This window comes from Heloderma suspectum, chromosome 3 (assembly GCF_057233095.1).
Source record: "Heloderma suspectum isolate Gila_16-S chromosome 3, 16-S_ref, whole genome shotgun sequence".
In the NCBI taxonomy this organism is placed as follows: domain Eukaryota; kingdom Metazoa; phylum Chordata; class Lepidosauria; order Squamata; family Helodermatidae; genus Heloderma; species Heloderma suspectum.
Window position 1 is genome coordinate 204,176,702 of NC_139460.1, and position 22,207 is coordinate 204,198,908.

General features: G+C 46.3%; 1 long non-coding RNA gene across 1 annotated transcript in view; it reads left to right on the plus strand.

The window, feature by feature from the left end:
- Positions 1–22,207, plus strand: part of LOC146350643 (uncharacterized) — a 55,215-nt gene that overhangs the window by 1,637 nt on the left and 31,371 nt on the right. The window contains exon 3 of the long non-coding RNA XR_014788867.1: positions 1,266–1,398. This is a non-coding gene — a long non-coding RNA (uncharacterized LOC146350643). The remainder of the gene's footprint in view (positions 1–1,265; positions 1,399–22,207) is intronic.

Sequence of the window (22,207 nt, forward strand, 5' to 3'; positions counted from 1 at the left end):
CACGTGATAGGCTACGTAACGACTTACGTAGCCTATCACGGCTAGATTTCCAAAGTCAGCCGTGATAGGCTACGTAAATCATTACATAGCCTATCACGGGTGACTTTGAAAAAAAAAAAGCACGTACGCAAATGGTGGCGCCCATGGGCGCCGCCATTTGCATTCCTTATTTGGGTCCGGGTAGTCTACGTAAAGATTTACGTAGACTACGGAGAAAATTAGGGCGTTGCCCTTATTTTCGCCGTAGTCTACGTAAATCTTTACGTAGACTACCCGGGCCCAAATAAGGAACGCAAATGGCGGCGCCCATGGGCGCCACCATTTGCGTACGCACTTTTTTTTTTTTTCAAAGTCACCCATGATAGGCTATGTAACGATTTACGTAGCCTATCACGGCTGACTTTGGAAATCTAGCCGTGATAGGCTACGTAAATCGTTACGTAGCCTATCACGTGTGTGTGTGTGTGTGTGTGTGTTTACATTTACTTTTTTATTTTGCGGCCGGGGAGACATGGCGCTTCTCCCCGGCCTGAATTTCGGCCGGGTGAGGTGGGGCGCCTCCCCCCTGGCCTGAACTTCAGGGGGAGAACCAAAGCGCATCCCCCCCACCGCGAAGCAAGCTGCGGGACCAGGTAAGGGACTTTCGTCCATCCTTACCCACAGATCAGTGAGATATGAGCTCACGAATATTCCTCATGAATATGCAGTAGGGATGTACGAAAGTCACTTACCTGGTCTCGCAGCTTGCTTCGCGGTGGGGGGGAGGCGCTTCGCTTCTCCCCCCGAAGTTCAGGCCGGGAGGGGGGCTTCCCGCCTCGCCCGGCCGAAATTCAGGCCAGGGGGAGGCTTCCCGCCTCGCCCGGCTGAAATTCAGGCCGGGGAGAAGCGCCCCGTCTCCCCGGCCGCGAACTTCAACAGAAAAGTAAAAAAAAAAAAAGCCCCGTGATAGGCTACGTGATGATTAACATAGCCTATCACAGCTAGATCTCCAAAGTCAGCCGTGATAGGCTAAGTTAATCGTCACGTAGCCTATCACGGGTGACTTAAAAAAAAAAGCGCGTACGCAAATGGCGGCCCCATGGGCGCCGCCATTTGCGTACGTGTTTTTTTTTTTTCAAAGTCACCCGTGATAGACTACGTGATGATTTACATAGCCTATCACGGCTGACTTTGGAAATATAGCCGTGACAGGCTACGTAAATTGTTACGTAGCCTATCACGGGTGTGGGTTTGTTTGTTTGTTTACTTTACTTTTTTTTTCACAGCCGAGTAGACGGGGCGCTCTCCCCGGCCTGAATTTCAGCCGGGCGAAGTGGGGCGCCTCCCCCCCTTCACCTGAACTTCGGGGGGAGAACCAAAGCGCCTCCCCCCCCATCGCGAAGCAAGCTGCAGGACCAGGTAAGTCCCTTTCGTCCATCCCTAGATTGCAACTTGTTTTTCAAAGTCAGTTTGGGATTCCAAAGTAATAAAGCGACCCTCTCATTCTAACTATGACAGCTGCTTTTGTATATTAAATTGCATGTACAAATGTACAAAACTGTAGTGAAGTTTCACTAATCTTATTCAAAATTCTTTTGGATTCCTGTGAAATCCTGTGAACATCAGAAAAAAACTTCCTGACTGTTGGAGCAATGAGACAATGAACGCAATTACCTAGTAGTGGGCTCTCCCACACTGGAGGGATTCAACATAGAGCTGGACAGCCAACTGTCAGGGATACTTTGACTTGGATTCCTGCATTGAGCAGGGGGTTGGACTTGGTGGTCTTATAGGTCCCTTCTAACCCTACTCTTCTCTGATTCTATGAAATTCCTCAGATGTTTCACCAAAGGAGGAATCTTCACATCCACTCTGAATGTCACTTTAGGCAAAATCCAGTAACAACGTAGGAATAACCTGAGAAATTTCATGTATCTTGCTGAAATACATTTGGCTTCCCTGAAAATTATTCAGGGCTCTGTGTATGTGTGTGAGAGGGAGAGGGGGAGGGAGGAAGCCAAATTCATTTTGCATTTTGTTTTTGCCTTAGACAAAATTTCAGAAGTAGTGTTTTAAATTTTCTCCTTGCCCTCCCTTCAGTATTCTCAAAAAGGCATCTATATTGACATTTTAGTAATAAACAAAGATATTTAAATGTAATGAAACCTTAAATCAGTTAAAAACAGTTCATTAATCAACTAAGGGTGCAATTCTAACTAGATAGGCAGCCGCCTCCAACCTCAGAGGCGACCGCCTATCCAAAGCAAGGCAGGAGAGGCACAGGGGGTTGGTTCCCTCCACGCCTCTTCTGCCTTGCTATTTTTCACTAGACAGCTGTTTTCAGCTGTCTAGCCACGGGGGGGGGGGGCGACTGTGAGAGGAAGCTGCCATACAACACATAGGATGTGTTGTGTGCACAGCTCCGCTCTCCTCGCCCTGGAACACTCCACAGCCCTGCCCCTTTTCAGTCGGTCCATGCTCCTCTTACAAGTGTGGAGGATGGGGCTTCTCTGCGCTGCCTCTGAGGCAGCGCAGATGAGGATGGCGGTCGGTTTTCCAGGAACCAGCCTCGGAGTGCGGGCTCCAAGGTCGATTCCCGGAAATAAGCATATCCTATGGCCCTCTAGACAGTGTCTAGCGGCCATAGGATTGCTCCCTAAATATCTTTAATTTGCCAACAACCCTAACACAGTCAGAGATACAGGTGTATAGATATGTAGGAATGTGTTTTCTGAGTCAACTGCACTGGATTTCTTCGTAATCTTCTTCAAAATGCATGAAAAGGGATATTTTTAAAAAGAGAATAAAACACAGATTCTCTTTAGAAAAAGGTACTGTTTGCTGAGGAGAGGGATGAGATTTCTTATGAAAGGAAGGGAGTTCAAATTGCACAGGAGTGTCTGGACAGAAAGACCCAAGCCCTGAGAAATTCTATAACAGCAGTGAACCTTACCACTGCGACAGTCATGAAAGCAAACAGCTGTATATAAAGACCCCATCACTACAATACCATGAAAGAAAGAACACTACCTTCTTTTATGTCCCACCTATGCCCTTCAGTGCCCTCACAGCTTTTTTTGGGGAAGATAAATCTATGTGTGCCAAGACTTTCCTGCCTTTCTCTTTAAGAATTTTGAGTTGTTCCTTCACATCTTGAGCCTGTAAGGTAATGCTTTGGGATGCACCAATCAGCAAAACTCAAGCTCCTTGAGGTTCTCCAAATTCTACCTCAGAGTTTGTTCCAACTCATATTATTATTTATTACATTTCTATACTGCCCCATAGCAGAAGCTCATATCTGCATCACATTGCAAGCTTTGTTTTTTTCTGTTCTTTTCACATTTATTCATTTTTTTCTCCCATTGATTAAAGTGTGTTGCGAACATTTTTCCAGTGTCCACTGTTTTTTCATGAGTATTTTTTCAAATGTATGCATTTTTGAATGCAGTTCTTTTTGTTCTGGGAAGCATTTCACAAGCTTGGAAATGAATGGATTTGACCATAGGTTGTGTTTGCTTCCAGGGTGTGCAAACTGGGTAAATGATGAAGATGATGATGATGATGATCTGAAAAGAATTTCTTATGCATCCCTAGTAATACTAGACTTGGATCTGGGAGACCTTGCTCCACATTCTGGTTCAACGTGGACTCAGTAGTTTACCTTGGTCATCACGTCACTTGCCCCAGTACTGGGATCTAACTGTGGTCTGATGCACATAAGCCCTCATTCATTTCACTGAGCTGAGCTGAGCTGAACTGAGTCATTCCACTTCTGCAGGGTGTCAGAGCACTTGTGTTGGGCACCAGTTCTGTAGGGTGCCCAACACAAGCCTGTGGAATCAGGTCAGCTGGCACTAATCCTGAGCTCCATACATACCACAGCTCCACACCCACTATCAATGTTGTTCTCAGTTGCATAATGCACCTACAGCACATTGCTGGTGTCCTTCCCAGAGGCAACAGGCTGGCTGCACTTGGAAGCACAATTCTGGATGAGATGAACCTGTGATCTGAAAACGAGGAAGGCAGTTTTTGTATGTATGTTTGCCAGCTTGCTTTCTGTCCCACTGACTGATTGCCACAGCTTTGTTATTATAACAAAGGATACAATTGGATACAACAAAGCTTAGCTACTGATGAATCCCCCCCCCCAATCCACAGTTGCACGATATCTCAGATCTGGCCCTCATGTGCTGGTTCTCCTATACCCAATGATGTTCCCATGCTAATGTGGCAAGAAATCCAGATGCCAACACAATAGACTAGTTGTAGTCTTGAGATCCATAGGCATAATGGAAAGTGCTCCAATAAGCACTGATTTATAGACCTGAGCTTTAAATCAATCTCTCAGTGTTGAATTTTAAAGCCAACATTGCCCTTCATAATCTTCCATCTCCTTCTCTACCATAAGCCAGTAATCTGATAAGATTATCCTCTCCCATCTCCCAAATTCCTCCATAATCTTTCTTTGCCTCAGTCAGAAATTCATGGGTTTGAATTGATAGGCACCTTTTTGTCTGATCAGCATTCTCTCTCTCTCTCTCTCTCTCTCTCTCTCTCTCTCTCTCTGTCTCTCTCTCTCTCTCGGTATGCAAATGTCTGCCAGAGCAAACAGACTTGGGAGGGCTCAATCACACAGGCAATGCTGCCGTTCTTTGTACTTACTCAGTGCTCTGGGCATGAGCTTCTTATCTCATACATCATTATTCCCAGCCTGCTGCTGTGATTCCACAGAGTCAACTCAGTTCCTTAATACAAATAGAAGTGGAAGCAAAATAGATGCTGTTGTTACTTCTGTTTCTGTGGCTTGGCACATTTTGTGGGCATATATTACACACACACACACACACACACACACACACTCAGCACTGCCATAACATAAGCGGCCTTACTTTGAAAATAAATTTGTCCAAATCCCAGGACAGGCGAGATTATTTAGCGATCCAAACTCTGGCTTATGCCACCTGAGATCGTCTTTGTCCATTCCTATATTCCTTTAAGAAATTATTCATTATACTTCTATCCTGTGTACTTTCATGGGGCATTTGGTGGTTTCCCATCCAAGCAGCAGTTCAGATCAGGTCTATAGCTGCTTAGCTTCAGCAATGCTGCAGCAACAAGTGCTTCCATAACATCTACTAGACCCTCTTCCCACACCCACTATATTTTTAGTTATCTTGCTTTGAGTATAATTTACAGATGTAATGTTTCATTAGAGGAGAAGGAAAAGTCTTCCAGTGAATATAAGGAACTGTAAAGCATTCAAAAATTAAGAACATGCATAACATAAAATCCCTAAAAGGCAATATGGGTAGAAATGGATTATAACTGAAATCAAAAGTTTTCTCCTCACCTTCAAGTCTCTGCATTTATTTTATTTACTTTAACAATGCTTATAAGACACCTGTAAGGGGACCCCTCCCCGCTTAGGAATCAGCAATAAGGCTAAAATAAGAGCCTAATACAAATATTAAAATCTAAGAACAAGCTAAAACAATTTCTATTTGGCAGTCCAACAGAACCCTTAGGAGAAAGTAATGGTTTCACCCTAGCATAGATAGATAGATGATAGATAGATAGATAGATAGATAGATAGATAGATAGATAGATAGATAGATAGATAGAGTGTGTGTGTATTTTTACTCACACACAATACCTAAGTATTTTTACTCACACACACACACACACACACACACACACACACATATAGTACTGCCCCCTCCCATCAATAGGAAAAACTCTCTGTTCACTTCTGCAGATATTTTTCTACCTTCCCACATGCTGGCATCACATGCTCAGTGAATAAAAATACCTATGTGAGTAAAAATACTTATGTGAAAGCAGATATGTGTTTTTCTCATTCCTGATCCAAAAAAATGTTGTTCATACGTATTTTTATTCACAGCTGAACTGCACATCATGTTTCTCCTTCTTTAAGCTATATTACGCAGATCTGAATTACTGTTATACATCATATGCATATGATTGTCCACAGTTGTCTTCACTACTCATTAACTTGTGCTTTCTTTTGTTGAGGGTGGGGGTAGATTTCATTAGGGATGTAGTGAACATTTGTTTCCTACTTCATGTTTGACGATCATCTCTCTGTTCGGCTCCCCGAACTGAAGTTCGCGAACCCCTCCTCGCCCGCCCCTGCTCCACTCCATTCGAGAGATTCCCATAGGGATGTTAGAGAATTCTGCCATGGATCCCAGGGGGGGCGAATTCCAGTGAATTCGGCCCCCTGGAATCTGTGGCGGAATGGAGCAACCCGCCCCACCTCCCTGCGAAAGCCCCGCGAAACGGAGCCTACCTGGCTGCGGCTGCAGCTTCGGCTCCGGCAGCGGTTCTGGCGGCGGCGGCTCCAGCTGCTGCCAGGCTGCTGTGGACACAAATGGCATCCTGAGTAGGGGATGCCATTTCCTTCCTATGGTAGCCCGTGATAGGCTACATAAATATTTACATAGCCTATGACGGCTAAAGTGGGAACGCAAATGGCGTAGGGGACGCCATTTGCATTCCCGCTTTAGCTGTCATAGGCTACGTAAATATTTATGTAGCCTATCATGGGCTACCATGGCATTGGGATGGAAATAGTGTCTCCTACTCAGGATGCCATTTGCATCCGCAGCAGCCTGGCAGCCTGGAGGACCTGCTGCGGGCTGGCCCGGCCAGTGGCTCTGCGGCCTGGCCACGGAGCGGAGCCGGCCGGGCAGGATTCTGGGGGGGAGGAACGGATCACCTCCCCCCCCATTGAGGATTTCAGGGGGAGGGATGGAGCACCTCCCCCCCCCACGGATGTCCCTGGATGAAACCAGGTAAGTGTTTCGTACATCCCTAGATTCCCATGAAGTCTCAAGCACTATGGTGATCCTGTTTGCCAGCTCCCCCCAGCTCTCACTGATGGTCTGTTTGGCGAATGGCTTCAGCAGCTATCTCTTCAGTTTTGCACATTTGCCCTTCTTTTTTTTGCAGTTGCCCCCGATGTGCGCATGTGCTTATATACGCATTTTTGGAGCAGGAAAAAAAAAGCACAGCTGCCAGGGCCCTTTTAGTTTTGCACAATCAATGAATTGAGAAATGGCACAGAGAGAGATCCAGAAAAAGATGCGAGCAAGCGACCCCCTTCCTACCTGAATGACGGTTGTTTCATTCAGATTGAAATGGGCCATTGCCCTCAATTTCTGAGTAACAATTAGAAAGTACTATTCCTTCAAAGTGGCAGATAGCCTTTGCTAGGAGATGTGCTATTATGTTGCAAATCTCTCCTAAAACTTAGTATTTAACTCCATCATTTGAGAGAATATGTTCCCAAGCAGAACAAACACAAAGAAATAGTTCCTTCATTCATAAATCAGATGAGAGCAAGCTAGCCCAAGAGGGAAATAAATAATTGTTTTACTGTGTGCTTTTTGGTTGTAATTTCTGTGAACGGCAGCCCAGAGAGCTTCAGCTCGTGGGCGGAATAGAAATGCAATACCCAAATAAATAGATAAATACATAAATAATAAAAGGGGCAGTGTGGTCTTGACCTCTTGGTTGTGTAGGATCATTTTGTGTATTTGTGTTTCGGCTTGGCCAGGGTGACCACTGGGCTGTGAGAGAACCAAAAGGACAGCCCAAGAAATATGCCCATGATGGTGATACCACTGTCATGCTAGAGGGAATTGTATGCTATATATATATCTGGAGAAATGGGAAGTTTCCTGTCCAGCTGCGGCAGGCATGGTGCTACACCTATGTAATTCTTTTCACCTCCTCCTTGCCAGTCATGCAGACTGGAAGTGCACACAAACCTCATTTTCAGCAATTATGCTTCTGGTATCAGTGCTGGAGAAATGCACACATACCTGATTTTACATATTTCTGCTTCTTGCATTTCTATGTGACTGTCGCAGTGTGGAAGCCATCAGAACCCCCGCCCCACCCCCCAAAACAAAGGTCACCATATCTCATAGGAATAGGGATGGCGGAGAATTTCTCCACGAATCTTTGGGAGGCCGAATGCCAATGCATTCGGCCCCCCGAAATTGGTGGGGAAATTCCCCGCCAGCCCCCCGCCCCCCCCAGGGATGGGACTTACCGTGGCCGAATGTCCCTCTCGGCAGCGGGTCCCAGCGGCGGGTTGGCAGCGTTTCGTTGGGGCGGGGGCAGCGGCCAGTATACTGACCGGCTGCCGCCGCCGCCATTGCAAAAAAAAAAAAAGTAAAAAACAAAACAAAACACCCGTGATAGGCTATGTAACGATTTATGTAGCCTATCATGGCTAGATTCCCAAAGTCAGCCGTGATAGGCTACGTAAATCATTACGTAGCCTATCACGGGTGACTTTGAAAAAAAAAAAAAGCGTGTATGCAAATGGCAGCGGCCCATGGGCACCGCCATTTGCGTTCCTTATTTTGGCACGTCTAGTCTATGTAAAGATTTACATAGACTACGGCGAAAATAAGGGAACGCTATTTGCGTTGCCCTTATTTTCGCCATAGTCTACGTAAATCTTTACGTAGACTACATGTGTCAAAATAAGGAACGCAAATGGCGGTCCCCATTGAAGCCGCCATTTGCGTACGCTAGGGATGGCAGAGAATTTCTCCCTGAATCTTCAGGGGGCTGAGCGCCAACGCATTCGGCCCCCTGAAATCAGCGGTGACATTCTCCGCCCCCCCGCCCCCCGCGGGACAGGACTTACCTTTGGCGAATGTCCATCCCGGTGGCGGATCCCGGCGGCGGTTCGGCAGCGGTTCGTCACAGGCGGGGGCGGTGGCCAGTCTCCCAACCGGCTGCCGCCGCCATCATTGCAAAAAAAAAAAAAAAGTAAAAAAAAAAACACACACTCATGCATAGGCTATGTAACGATTTACGTAGCCTATCACGGCTAGATTTCCAAAGTCAGCCGTGATAGGCTACGTAAATCATCACATAGCCTATCACGGGTGACTTTGGAAAAAAAAAAAGCGCATACGCAAATGGCAGCTCCCATGGGGACCGCCATTTGCGTTCCTTATTTTGGCACGTCTAGTCTACGTGAAGATTTACATAGACTACAGCGAAAATAAGGGCAACGCAAATAGCATTCCCTTAGTTTCGCCGTAGTCTCCGTAAATCTTTACGTAGACTAGACATGCCAAAATAAGGAACGCAAATGGCGGTGCCCATGGGCCGCCGCCATTTGCGTACGCGCTTTTTTTTTTCCAAAGTCACCCGTGATAGGCTACGTGACGATTTACGTAGCCTATCACGGCTGACTTTAGAAATCTAGCTGTGATAGGCTATGTAAATCATCACGTAGCCTATCACAGGGTCTTTTTTTTTTTTTACTTTTTGTTTCGCGGCCGGGGAGACGGGGCGCTTCTCCCTGGCCTGAATTTCGGCCGGACGAGGCGGGAAGCCTCCCCCCCTCGCCTGAACTTCGGGGGGAGAAGCAAAGCGCCTCCCCCCCACCGCGAAGCCAAGCTGCGAAAAGGTAAGTGACTTTCGTACATCCCTAGCGTACACACTTTTTTTTTTTCCTTCAAAGTCATCCGTGATAGGCTACGTAATGATTTACATAGCCTATCATGGCTGACTTTGGAAATCTAGCCATGATAGGCTACATAAATCGTTATGTAGCCTATCACGGGTGTGTGTGTGTGTTTTTGTTTTTGTTTTACTTTTTTTTTCACGGCCGGGTAGACGGGGCACTTCTACCCAGCCTGAATTTCAGCGGCGAGTGATGGGGCGCCTACCCCCCGGCCTGAATTTTGGCCGGGCAAGGCGGGGCGCCTCCTCTGTCTCGCCTGAACTTCGGGGGGAGAACCGAAGCACCTCCCCCCCACCACGAAGCAAGCTTTGAGAACAGGTAAGGGACTTTCGTCCATCTCTACATAGGAAACAGCTGGAAGACCTTAAATGAGTAGGAAGAATTGCCAGGCAGGGCTGGAGTTTCTTCTGGCCCACTGAATGTCCAGTGCATTTTTAAAAAGCTCTCCTCCCCCCCCCCATTTTCTCGTTATGATTTAACTGGAGCTGTACATATTGGAGTACTGTTGTGTGAAGAATTTAACCAGCAACACATCCCAATATTGATAACAGAAGACAGAAATGTGCTTTTTCTACACTGCAAGAATTACTCCAGCCCTCCTACCTCTGTGTTCTGAAAAGTATTCTCCTAGCCAATAACAAATAGCCAGATTGCTGCTGGACTGGGTATTTGGGTACTGTGGCATCTCACAAACATACACATACCCTCACTGCAGGCTGCCCTCACTCCCATTCCCACCACTGCCTGCCCTCAGCCAGGGAAATCTTAGGAAGCCTGGAATGTTTGCCTATCCAGGCTTGTTGTTTATTTGTTCAGTCGCTTCCGACTCTTAGTGACTTCATGGACCAGCCCATACCAGAGCTTCCTGTCGGCTGTCGCCACCCTCAGCTCCCCCAAGGTCGAGTCCGTCACCTCCAGAATATCATACATCCATCTTGCCCTTGGTCAGCCCCTCTTCCTTTTGCCTTCCACTTTCCCTAGCATCAGCATCTTCTCCAGGGTATCCTGTCTTCTCATTATGTGGCCAAAGTACTTCAGTTTTGCCTTTAAGATCATTCCCTCAAGTGAGCAGTCTGGCTTTATTTCCTGGAGTATGGACTGGTTTGATCTTCTTGCAGTCCAAGGCACTCTCAGAATTTTCCTCCAGCACCACAGTTCAAAAGCATCTATCTTCCTTCGCTCAGCCTTCCTTATGGTCCAGCTCTTGCAGCCATAGGTTACTACAGAGAATACCATTTCTTGAACTATGCGGACCTTTGTTGTCAGTGTGATGTCTCTGCTCTTCACTATTTTATCAAGATTTGTCATTGCTGTCCTCCCAAGAAATAAATGTCTTCTGATTTCCTGGCTGCAGTCAGCATCTGCAGTAATCTTTGCGCCTAGAAAGACAAAGTCTGTCACTGCCTCCATGTTTTCTCCTTCTATTTGCCAGTTATCAATCCAGCTGGTTGCCATAATCTGGGGGGGGGGGGTAGGTTTAACTGCAACCCAGCTTTTGCACTTTCTTCTTTCACCTTCATCATAAGGTTCCTCAGCTCTTCCTCGCTTTCAGCCATCAAAGTGGTATCATCTGCATATCGGAGATTGTTAATGTTTCTTCCAGCGACTTTAATTCAACCCTTGGCTTCATCAAGCCCAGCACGTTGCATGATGTGTTCTGCATACAGGTTGAATAGGTAGGGTGAGAGTATACAACCCTGCTGTACTCCTTTCCCAATCTTAAACCAGTCCATTGTTCCATAGTCTGTTCTTACCGTTGCTACTTTGTGGTTATACAGATTCCTCAGGAGGCAGACAAGATGACTTGGTATCCCCATACCACCACGAACTTGCCACCATTTGTTATGATCCACACAGTCAAAGGCTTTAGAATAATCAATAAAACAGAATTAGATGTTTTTCTGAAACTCCCTGGCTTTCTCCATTATCCAGTGGATATTGGCAATTTGGTCTCTAGTTCCTCTGCCTTTTCGAAACCCAGCTTGTACATCTGGCAATTCTCGTTCCATGAATTGCTGGAGTCTACCTTGCAAGTTCTTGAGCGTTACCTTACTGGCATGTGAAATAAGTGCCACTGTTCGATAGTTTGAACATTCTTTGGTGCTTCCCTTTTTTGGTATGGGGATATAGGTTGATTTTTTCCAATCTGTTGGCCATTCTTACATTTTCCAAATTTGCTGGCATATGGCATGCATCACCTTGACAGCATCATCTTGTTATTTATAATTTCTAGAACCCAATTTCAATTATTATGTGAATACAAATCCTATTTAAAAATAAAATGAAATTGTCAGTGTTCATGAAGTGTTCGTTTTCATGCAAGGTTGCATTCCATGTCCCTGCACTGAGCAGGGGGTTGGACTCAATGGTCTTATAGGCCCCTTCCAACCCCACTATTCTGTGATTCGATGATTCTAATGCAGGTGGTGCTTTGATGCAGTTTCCCAGATCCCATTAATGTGAGTCATGACTTGAGCAGAAACTGGGTTTTTGGTAGGGATGTACAAAAGTCACTTACCTATTCGTGGATTATGTTTATGGGGGGGAGGTGTTCCGTCCCTCCCCCCGGAATCCTGGATGGGGGGGAGGCACTCCGTTCCTCCCTCCCCGGAATCCTCTGCAGCCGGTTGTGCTCCGCGGCAGCTCCGCAGAGCAGCCGGCCAGCCCCAGCCAGACCAGAGCCATCCGCAGCCGGTTTTCCAGCCGTGGAAGGCTCTGGGTAAAACAAACAAACAAACAAAAAAAACCCCGCATATGCAAATGGCGGCGGCTACAGCTGCCGCCATTTGTGTTCCTTATTTTTGCCCTCTTAATCTACATAAATATTTACGTAGACTATGACGGCGAAAATAAAGGGGAACGCAAATAGCGTAGCGGGGGCTATTTGTCTCCCTTTTTGATTCCCCGTTTTAGCCTACATAAATATTTACATAGGCTAAAACGGGGAATCAAAAAGGGATGCAAATAGCGCCTGCTACGCTATTTGCGTTCCCCTTTATTTTCACCATCATAGCCTATGTAAATATTTACGTAGACTAAGACGGGCAAAAATAAGGAACGCAAATGGTGGCGGCCATAGCCGCCGCCATTTGCATATGCGGTTTGTTTGTTTTTTTTACCCACCCAGTCGTGATAGGCTACGTAAAGATTTCCGTAGCCTATCACCTCGTGTTTGTTTGTTTGTTTAAACCTAGCCATGATAGGCTATGTAAATCTTTATGTAGCCTATCACGTCTTTTTTTTTTTTTACAAGAACAAGAGTGGAAATGGTGGTGGCGGCAGCCACCGCCACCGAAGCCTCCCAGAAGATCCGCCCCAGGTGAGTCTCGTCCCGGGGAGGATCCGCGGGGTGGCGGCAGGCCATTCCGCCACAGATTTCGGGGGGCCAAATGCACTGGCATTCGGCCTCACTGAGATCAGTGGTGGAATTCTCTGCCATCCCTCGTTTTTGGTAGTGGATTTCCTCAATAGGAGTATACCATCATTCTACAGGATCACAGGAAAAGGGCAAAATATGATACTGGACACACATCACATTTTTTTGAAGCAAGCTTCTAGCCCTTATGGCTGCAAAAACAGATTTGAAAGTGAGTGGGTTAACACCTGACTAAATCTCAGAAGCCAGAGGGTTAGCTGAATCATATTTTTCAGGGGTTGCAAGTAGGGATGGGTAGAACCCCTACCTTTTGTTCCAGGGGAGTTCCTCAGGGGGGAGGTGATCCGTCCCTCCCCCTGGAATCCTCTTCAGCTGGCAACACTCTGTGGCAATTCCACGGAGCTGGCCGCCAGCTCCATATCACTGGCGATGCAGGCAGCTGACATTGCCGTGCCATATTGGCCTGACTCCAGACGCAAATGGCGTCTACTATGCCATTTGCGGCCATAAAGCTCTTAGATTAAGCTAAGTGCATCTGTAAATGGCTGCATTTAGCTTAAACTAAGGGCTTTACAGCCACAAATGGCATCCGCTACACCATTTGTGTCTGTGGTTTTTCCCACGATAGGCTAGCTTCAAAAGAATCTGTTCTCACTGGGGTCTCACTGACCACAGGTCACAAGAATCTGGTCTCACTGGCTATTTGCGTTGCCCTTATTTTCGCCGTAGTCTATGTAAAGATCTACCCGTGCCCAAATAAGGAACACAAATGGCGGCGCCCATGGGCGCCGCCATTTGCGTACGCACTTTTTTTCCCCCAAAGTCAGCCGTAATAGGCTACATAAAGATTTATGTAGCCTACCATGGCTGACTTTGAAAATCAAGCCGTGATAGGCTACGTAAATCTTTACGTAGCCTATCACATTTTTTTACTTTACTTTACTTTTTTCTTTTGTGGCCGGGGAGACGGGACGCTCCCCCCCGGCCAGAATTTTGGTGGGGAGGGGCGGGGCACCTCCCCACCCGCCAAGAATTTCAGGGGGAGAAACGAAGCGCCTCCCTCCCCCCCAAAAAAGCTGCGGGACCAGGTAAGGGACTTTCGTCCATCCCTAATATTTAGTGTAGAATATTACACGTGCCTGTAGGGTAGGCAGCTGTGCAGTGTGTATATGTGAGTGGGTAATAATACTCCATCCCACATCCAGGAGTGGGCAGACACTGCCGCACTGGAGAGGTGATCAGTAGGGATGTTGGAGAATTCCACCACAGACCCCAATGAGGCCGGATTCCAAGAATCTGGCCCCACTGGGGTCCATGGCGGAGTGGAGCACTCACCTCTGCACCCCTCCAGAATCCGACCAGGCCGGCTCCTCCATGCAGTGATCCTGCGGAGCTGGCCACCGGCTCCGCAGCACTGCTGATATGGCCGGCCACCATTGCTGTGCTGTATCACCATGCTAAGTCTGGATGCAAATGGCGTCCACTGCACCATTTTCATCCCTGTTTTCATGCAATAGGCTACACAAATATCTATGTAAATATAATTTGTGTAGCCTAGGGATGTCAGAGAATTCCACCATGGATCTCGGTGAGGCCAAATGCCAGTGCATTCAGCCTCCCGAAATCTGTGGCTGAACGAAGCCCCCCTGCCCTCCTATCCCGCAAAATGGGCCTGGAACGGAGCACCTACCTGCTGCCGTCTGTGCTGACTTGCGAATGGCGGCCACATCTGCGGCCGCCATTCGCTTCTTCCATATAGCCATGATAGGCTACGTAAATATTTACGTCGCCTATCACGGCTAATGCATGGACTCCATTTGCATCCCTGTGGAAGCTGTGATAGGCTACGTAAGTATTTACATAGCCTATCACGGCAAAATACAGGGACGCAAATGGCGGTGGCTACGGCAGCCGCCATTTGCATCCCTGCAGGCTGCCCAGCGGCCGGATGTCCAGCTGCAGGCAGCCCTGGCCGGCAGCTCTGCGGAATCTCCATGGAGTGGAGCCAGCCAGAGAGAATTTCGGGGGGAGGGACGGAGCACCTCCCCCACACCATGAATGTCACCCTTCAAAAAGGGAAGTGACTTTTGTACATCCCTAGCATAGCCTAGGGATGTACAAAATCCCCGAGATCCATGGCAGAACTTTCGTACATCCCTACTTATTTTTCGCCGTCTTAGTCTACGTAAATATTTACGTAGGCTAAAATGGCAAATCAAAAAGGGACACAAATAGCGCTCACTACGCTATTTGCATTCCCCTTTATTTTCACCGTCTTAGTCTATGTAAATATTTACGTAGACTAAGACGGCCAAAAATAAGGAATGCAAATGGCGGTGGCCGTAGCCGCCATTTGTGTACACGGAGTTATTTTTTTACCCAGAGCCCTCCGCAGCCGGAAATCCCAATAATGTCAAATTGAATAAACCATGGCTGGTCATGCAAGCAAGACCTCTTGAAATAACAATGTCTTCAGGAGGCACCGGAAGGAACATGACATTGGTGCCTGCCTGACCTCTAAAGGCAGGGAATTCCACAGGAAGGGGGCCAACACACAAATACGAAGTGGCTAGGCCTTTTTTCAGGATATATTTTCATTCCTTGGGCATTCTGTCGTTGAAATGTGGCTGGACTGGAGCAGTGGCAACCCCTTTTTCCTTCTTGTTAAAAGAAGAAAAAAGAAAAGCCTTCCCTCACCTAATATGTAAGGTAAATTGAAAATGCCTAGTGTAAATAGGGATGGCAGAGAATTCCGCCAGTGAGGCCGGCCCCCTGGAATCTGTGGCAGAATGGCCTCCTGCCCTCCCACCCCCCCACGGATTCCCCCCGGGACAGAACTTACCTGGGGCGGATGCGGTGGATTCGACAGCAGCGGCAGTGGTTCCAGCAGCAGCGGCTCCGGCGGCTGGTCTCCTGGCCGGCTGCGGCCAGGCTGCTGCGGCCACCATTGGCGTCCTTGCAGCTGTGATAGGCTACGTAAGTATTTACGTAGCCTATCACAACAAGCCCCCCCCAAAAAAACAGCGTATGCAAATGGCGGCGGCTACGGCGGCCGCCATTTGCATTCCCTATTTTTCACCATTCTAGCCTACGTAAATATTTACATAGGCTATTATGGTGAAAAAAGGGGAACACAAATAGCGTAGTGGGTGCTATTTGCGTTCCCCTTTTTTTTTGCCGTAATAGCCTACGTAAATATTTACATAGGCTAGAACAGCAAAAAATAGGGAACACAAATGGCAGCCGCCGTAGCCGCCACCATTTGCGTATGCTGGTTTTTGTTTTTTTGGGTTTTTTGGCTTGGTGTGATAGGCTACGTAAATACTTACGTAGCCTATCATGGCAGCTTGGCTGGACACAAATGGCGGCCGCTACAGAGGCCTCCATTTGCATCCGCAGCAGCATGTCCACGGCCAGAACTCCAGCTGCGGATGGCCCTGGCTGGCTGCTCTGTGATCTGGAAATCAGTAGGGGACAAAATAGCTGGTAAACAATAGATAAAGTAAGAAAGTAAGTACTTTCGTACATCCCTAAGTGTAAACATGGCAAGCATAGCATAAACTGTGAGTGAGCTCCCAGTACATTTGAACAGTGCTTTTTGTTCTTGGTAACATTGTAATCATGCAGTTATATTTTATTTTAACTTCTTATTGTAAACTGCCCTGGGATATATGTATAATATAAATATACTATAAATGTATAAATACAAATTTTATATGAACGGTGGCTTGCAAATACATTAAAACAAAGACATACACAAGCAAATAAATAAATACAATGTCTTATCAAGGATAGGAAATGAAGGGCACAATCCTATCAGGATAGGTGGCAGCCTCCGAACTCAGAGGCAACCGCCTATCCAATGCAAGGCAGGAGAGGTGCGGAGGGGATCATCCCCTCCACACTTCAGGTGTTCTGCATTCGTGGCTAGACAGCTGATTTCAGCTGTCTAGCCACGGGAAGGTGGAGCGGGGCAGGTGGACACTGGCCAACACATAGAACCGCATTTCTGCCCTCCCCGCCCCAGCATGCCCCCAGGAATGCCCTGTTTTCGCTGCTACATGCTCCTCGTCCGAGTGCAGAGCTCCGTTGATTAGTGGCCATAGGACTGCACCCTAAATCTCCCAAGACTAGGTCCAACAGTATTCACTTTGTCCCACTGATTGTCACTAGAGTTGCCATCCAAATTACCCCAAACTGAAATATGAATTAATGGGGGTTTCCTCTTTAGGCAGAACACCTGAAGAATTATGAGGAAAATCTATACAGTTTCGGTACGACAAGTAAAATTCTTCAGGGAGGGCATCACACATCCTTAGTTGCCACAGGATTTTGCCTACATTGAAATTAAAAACAAATTGGAAAGTTCTTGCTGTGGTGAAATATCTTAAGGAATTTTGAAGGAAGCCAGAAGGGTTTCAAAAAAGCTAGCAAAATTTTATCAGGGATGTTTTTGCAACTCCCTCTTTATTAACCATGATGGGAAGAAGGAATAAAGAAGTATTGCTTTTAGGCTTTCTAACTAGGTCTCTGGAATCTGAAAAATGTGATTCAGTCTAGATATAAGTTCTCTGGTTGCTGAATCAATCAGTGTCTTGGTAGTTTAAATTTTAATTAGACCTAGTGCCTAAAAAGAAAAAGAAAAAGGGAGAGTCTGGATAATAAAGCAAAAGACCAAGGGTAATCTTTCTTTTTCCTCTATATGACACAAGCTGTCAGGCTGATAGAAGATTCACTATGGCAAGGATGTAACAGCTTTTTCAAAGATATACCCCTCCCCCCCAAAAAAGTGATTTTCTCTCTCCTGAGTCAGACAGGAAATACAAAGATCACAAATCACAATGAATCGAAGGCTTGTCCTGCACCCTCGATTTGCTGCTGTAGAGTTCAGGAAGTGAACTTAGAGTAGGGAGATTCCTTTTTTCCATGGAAATTTTTGTGCTCAAAATGGGAAGCAGTGTCTTAAGCCAGAACTGTGTATCTTCCACAGTTTCACTGTTGAACCATGCAGTCATAGAAATTGCTATTGGATGCAGATTTCCAGTGTTCTGAGAATCTTTCCAGCATTCTGAGAATCTGAGCCTGGCTACATGTTACACTCTATCATCACATCAAAGGTGCATCCATGTTTAAGCTAGACTCTAACTGTTGAGAATTCTGAAGGGTTCCTGAGGACAGGAAGAGAAAGCTGGAGGCAACTGTGGGTTACTGGCTTTATGCTTACTTTATCTATTGTTTACCAGCTATTTTGTCCCCTACTGATTTCCAGAGCAGTAGTTTGTTGCAGCAAAAACAGCAGATAGTCTTGTGGGACCTTAAAGATTCACACATCTCTCATGGCATAAGCTTCATGGACTGGAGTCCACTTCATCAAAAGCACGAATGGTTTTCTTATGTTGGCAGGTGTACACGCATGTGGTTTGGAGGGAGACTGTGAGCAGTGAGGTCAGAGAGAAGTGAAATGCAAAACATACAAGACTATGAAAATCACACACACATATATTATGTACAGCTTAATTGTATGTCACATAATTACAGTGACCAAAGAGAAAGCAGTGTTGGTGATAGGGTGGCTACTTATGAATCATCAAAAAAGAGGAAATGCACCCAAACGAGGACAAAAGAGGACAGCAATTTGTATAAAATTTGCATATGTTCGTTTATATGTATAGATGCAAATTTAGAATTATTATGATGCATTATGATTTATTTATATAGCACTATTAATGTACATGGCACTGTACAGAATGAAACAATAAAACAAATCCCTGCCACAGAACCATGCATTCTAATAAATGGTTGGAATGTAAGTAGAAATCATTATAATATAAATAGAAATCTCACCATAGTGTGGAAGACTGTGACCAGGTGACCTCTGGGCCTACCCATTCAGTCTCCTTTTTAGGTGTTGCCAACTGTAGATGGCAACAGTTCTTATGGCTTTTTAACTTTGAATGGGAATTGGACAGGACAGCCCTTCAAATATAGGACTACCCTCTGTAAAAGAGAACATGTGGTCACTCTAGTTGATGATAATGCAGAAAATGTGACATTGGTCAGCTAATTAACACATGTAGTGGGATACTAGTGATTCTGGACAAATCTGCTGCAGACTCCAATGAGGTCAGATATCCTGTGGAGGCCACATTGGACTGGCTCCCCTTACCTGTCTGCCCCCCGGATGTTACATGGGGCAGTTGTCTGGCTTTAAAAAGGCAAGATGCAGTAATGGCAGCAAATTACACCAATTAGGCCTGAAATGTGCACAAATTACACAAATTGTGCCTTCAATTTGTGTAAATGTCAATTTATACAAATTTTAAAAACAACAGAAAATGCTCCTGAATCTCGGGAAAACACCGTGGCTCAGTGTGCAAATACAAGCCAAGTTGGGGGTGCTATGCAAATCCAGCAAGCCAGATTTCCCAGTGACCTGCCCCTGCCAGAAATTGGCGTTTCCATTTGTGTTGGGGCCTACATCGCAGGCCCTACATTGTAGGGATGTACGAAAGTCACTTACCTTTTCGAAGGGGGTGATTCGCGGTGGGGGGGAGGCGCTCCATCCCTCCCCCCAAAATTCTGGCCGGGGGGGAGGCGCTCCGTCCCTCCCCCCCCAAATTCTGGCTGGGGGGGGGAGGCGCTCCGTCCCTCCCCCCCCGAATCCTGGCCAGCCGGGTCTGCAAATGGTGGCGGCCATAGCCTCCGCCATTTGCATCCCTGCAGTCAGCCGTGATAGGCTACGTAAATGTTTATGTAGCCTATCACGGCTGATTTTAAAGAAGAAACAAACCCGCATATGCAAATGGCGGTGCCCATGGGCGCCGCCATTTGCATTCCTTATTTTGACACGTCTTAGTCTATGTAAACATTTACGTAGACTACGGCGAAAATAAGGGGAATGCAAATAGCGTAGACGCTACGCTATTTGTGTTCCCCTTATTTTGCCGTCTTAGTCTACGTAAACATTTACGTAGGGTAAGATGTGTCAAAATAAGGAACACAAATGGTGGCGCCCATGGGCGCCACCATTTGTGTACGCGCATTTTTTTCTTTTAAATCAGCCGTTGTAGGCTACGTAAACATTTATGTAGCCTATCACAGTATTGTTAAAAAATCTAGCCGTGATAGGCTACGTAAATCTTTACGTAGCCTATCACATGTTTTTTTTTTTTCTGGAAATGGTGGCGGCGGCAGCCAGTCGGAAGACCGGCCGCCGCAGCTGCTGCCACCGAACTGCCGCCGAACCGCCGCCGGAGCCACCGCCACCACCAGGAAGATTCGCCCAAGGTAAGTCCCGTCCCGGGGGGGCGGGGGGGCAGACCGTTTCGCCACCGATTTGGGGGGGCCGAATGCGCTGGCATTCGGCCTCCCCAAGATTTGTGGCGAAATTCTCTGACATCCCTACTACATTGTGGCCACCAGCAGTAGGGGCTGTGTGCACTCTGGAGCTGGCGGCATGCAGACTGGGACTGGTGGGCCTGCCTACCTGCATGAGGGCATGATTGGATCCTGTCCTCAGAGTGAGACAGAAAGCTCCACATGCTTTGTAAGCCATCTGATTCATTTAAATGGAGATGCAGGGACATCAATGCAGCAAGCTCCATCTTCTAACAAAATGGCCCAAAGAATGCCAGGCATACCTTTTTGATGAGTTATTCCAACTACCATTGTCCCCCGCTGAGGAGGTCAGCCCTGAAGCAGTGATCCAATATTTAGCTTTAGGAGTAGCTCAGCAACTCTTGCTAGGCAAGGACTCTGTTGCTATGGAAACGTCCCAGTGCTATATTACTAGACTTGAGTGAGCCGCTGCTGGTGTCCCTTTTGAGAACATTTCTGTTGATGAGAAATATGTAATCACTGATATATTGAATACCATCCAGGTAGGCTTTTGGGACAAATGGGCCCAAGTTGAACTGAATTCCCTAAAGCGTCAGTCTGCTAATGTAGAGGAAGAAGCTGCCCTAGTGGCATCTTATGTTGCCCCACCTATGAGGGAGCAATTTCTAATTATTGATAGCTTAAGGTACAGCAGCTTAAACTTCTAAACAAATCTTTATATAGCATACAAGCAAATAAGCTAGCTCGAGTGATGTTACATTAAATACCCCTCTTAAACTCATCAGCAGAGTAAACAGGCTCCCAAACACAGGGGAAAATAGCTTTGGTGTGTGAGAAGTCAATCCAGGACCAATTGGAACTAACCTTGGATGAATGGCAAAATCAGCCTGATGAGGACTGCATTGTATGAAAGGGGATATCATACAAAACAGGAACTCTGTATCCAGATATTAACATTGACAGAAGGCAACTTGACAGCCAGCCTATACTAGGTAAAAGCATTTTGGCAGCCTGGGAGAAAATGGAAAAGAGGAAAGATGGATGTCTTGCCAAAGATGGTCAGGTTGCCATGATGAGCAAGAAGCATTGTAAATTGATGACAAATTCTGCTATTTTTGAGGGGAGCTGTCTCTGAGCTTGGAGAGCAAAGTTATTAATATGGGAACTTCTCATCCCTCCAATGGAATATCCCAGGTTGGGGAAATAAGCTGCAGGAACAGGGCTTCTTTAAGTACCTTTCTCAGTTTCAGGCATTTGACTAATAGGAGATCTGGGCCCCCAAAAATGAGGTGCAGGGATTTAGAACATTTTCAGTGCCTGCAAAGAAGGAACAAAAGAAACAGAGGAGCAAAGATGGCCTAAGTTAGGTGTGTGTGTGTGTGTGTGTCTATCAACCAAAATGGAGATATCCAGCTATTTGAGAGCCAGTGTGGTGGAGTGGTTAGAGTGTTAGGCTGGGACTTGGCAGATCCTACCTCACAGGGTTGTTGTGAGGATAAAATGAAGAGGAGGATCTGATATATGGGGTACTATAGAATCCCATTTGGAAGCAATTAATCTGCACTTTCCCACATCTCTAATTATCATAATGGGAGTTTTTAATGCAAGATTGAGCAATGAGTGTGTAATAGCAAGGGAAAAACTTGGTTTGAGTATGGAAGACATAGCACATCTCCCAACTGGGCAATCCATGGATAAGCCAACAAATCATTCCAACATTTGCTTATTTAAGTTTATTTATAAGTTTACTCTGATTCTTTGTAATGGCACTGGGTCTGATAATTCAGCAGGTAATTTTACATTCTCCTCCTTAAAGGGCAGAAGTGTCATAGATTATGTTCTGATTAAACTGCAAATGTGCCTCTTACATAACGAATGTGGTGAGAGTTCAACCAGAAGTAAGCATCAGCCTTTGCTTATGGAGCTGGTAGGCTTTCATTTTATTACAAGGGAAATGGCCCAAGACCCCCCATATGTATAACAATGGAAGTGCA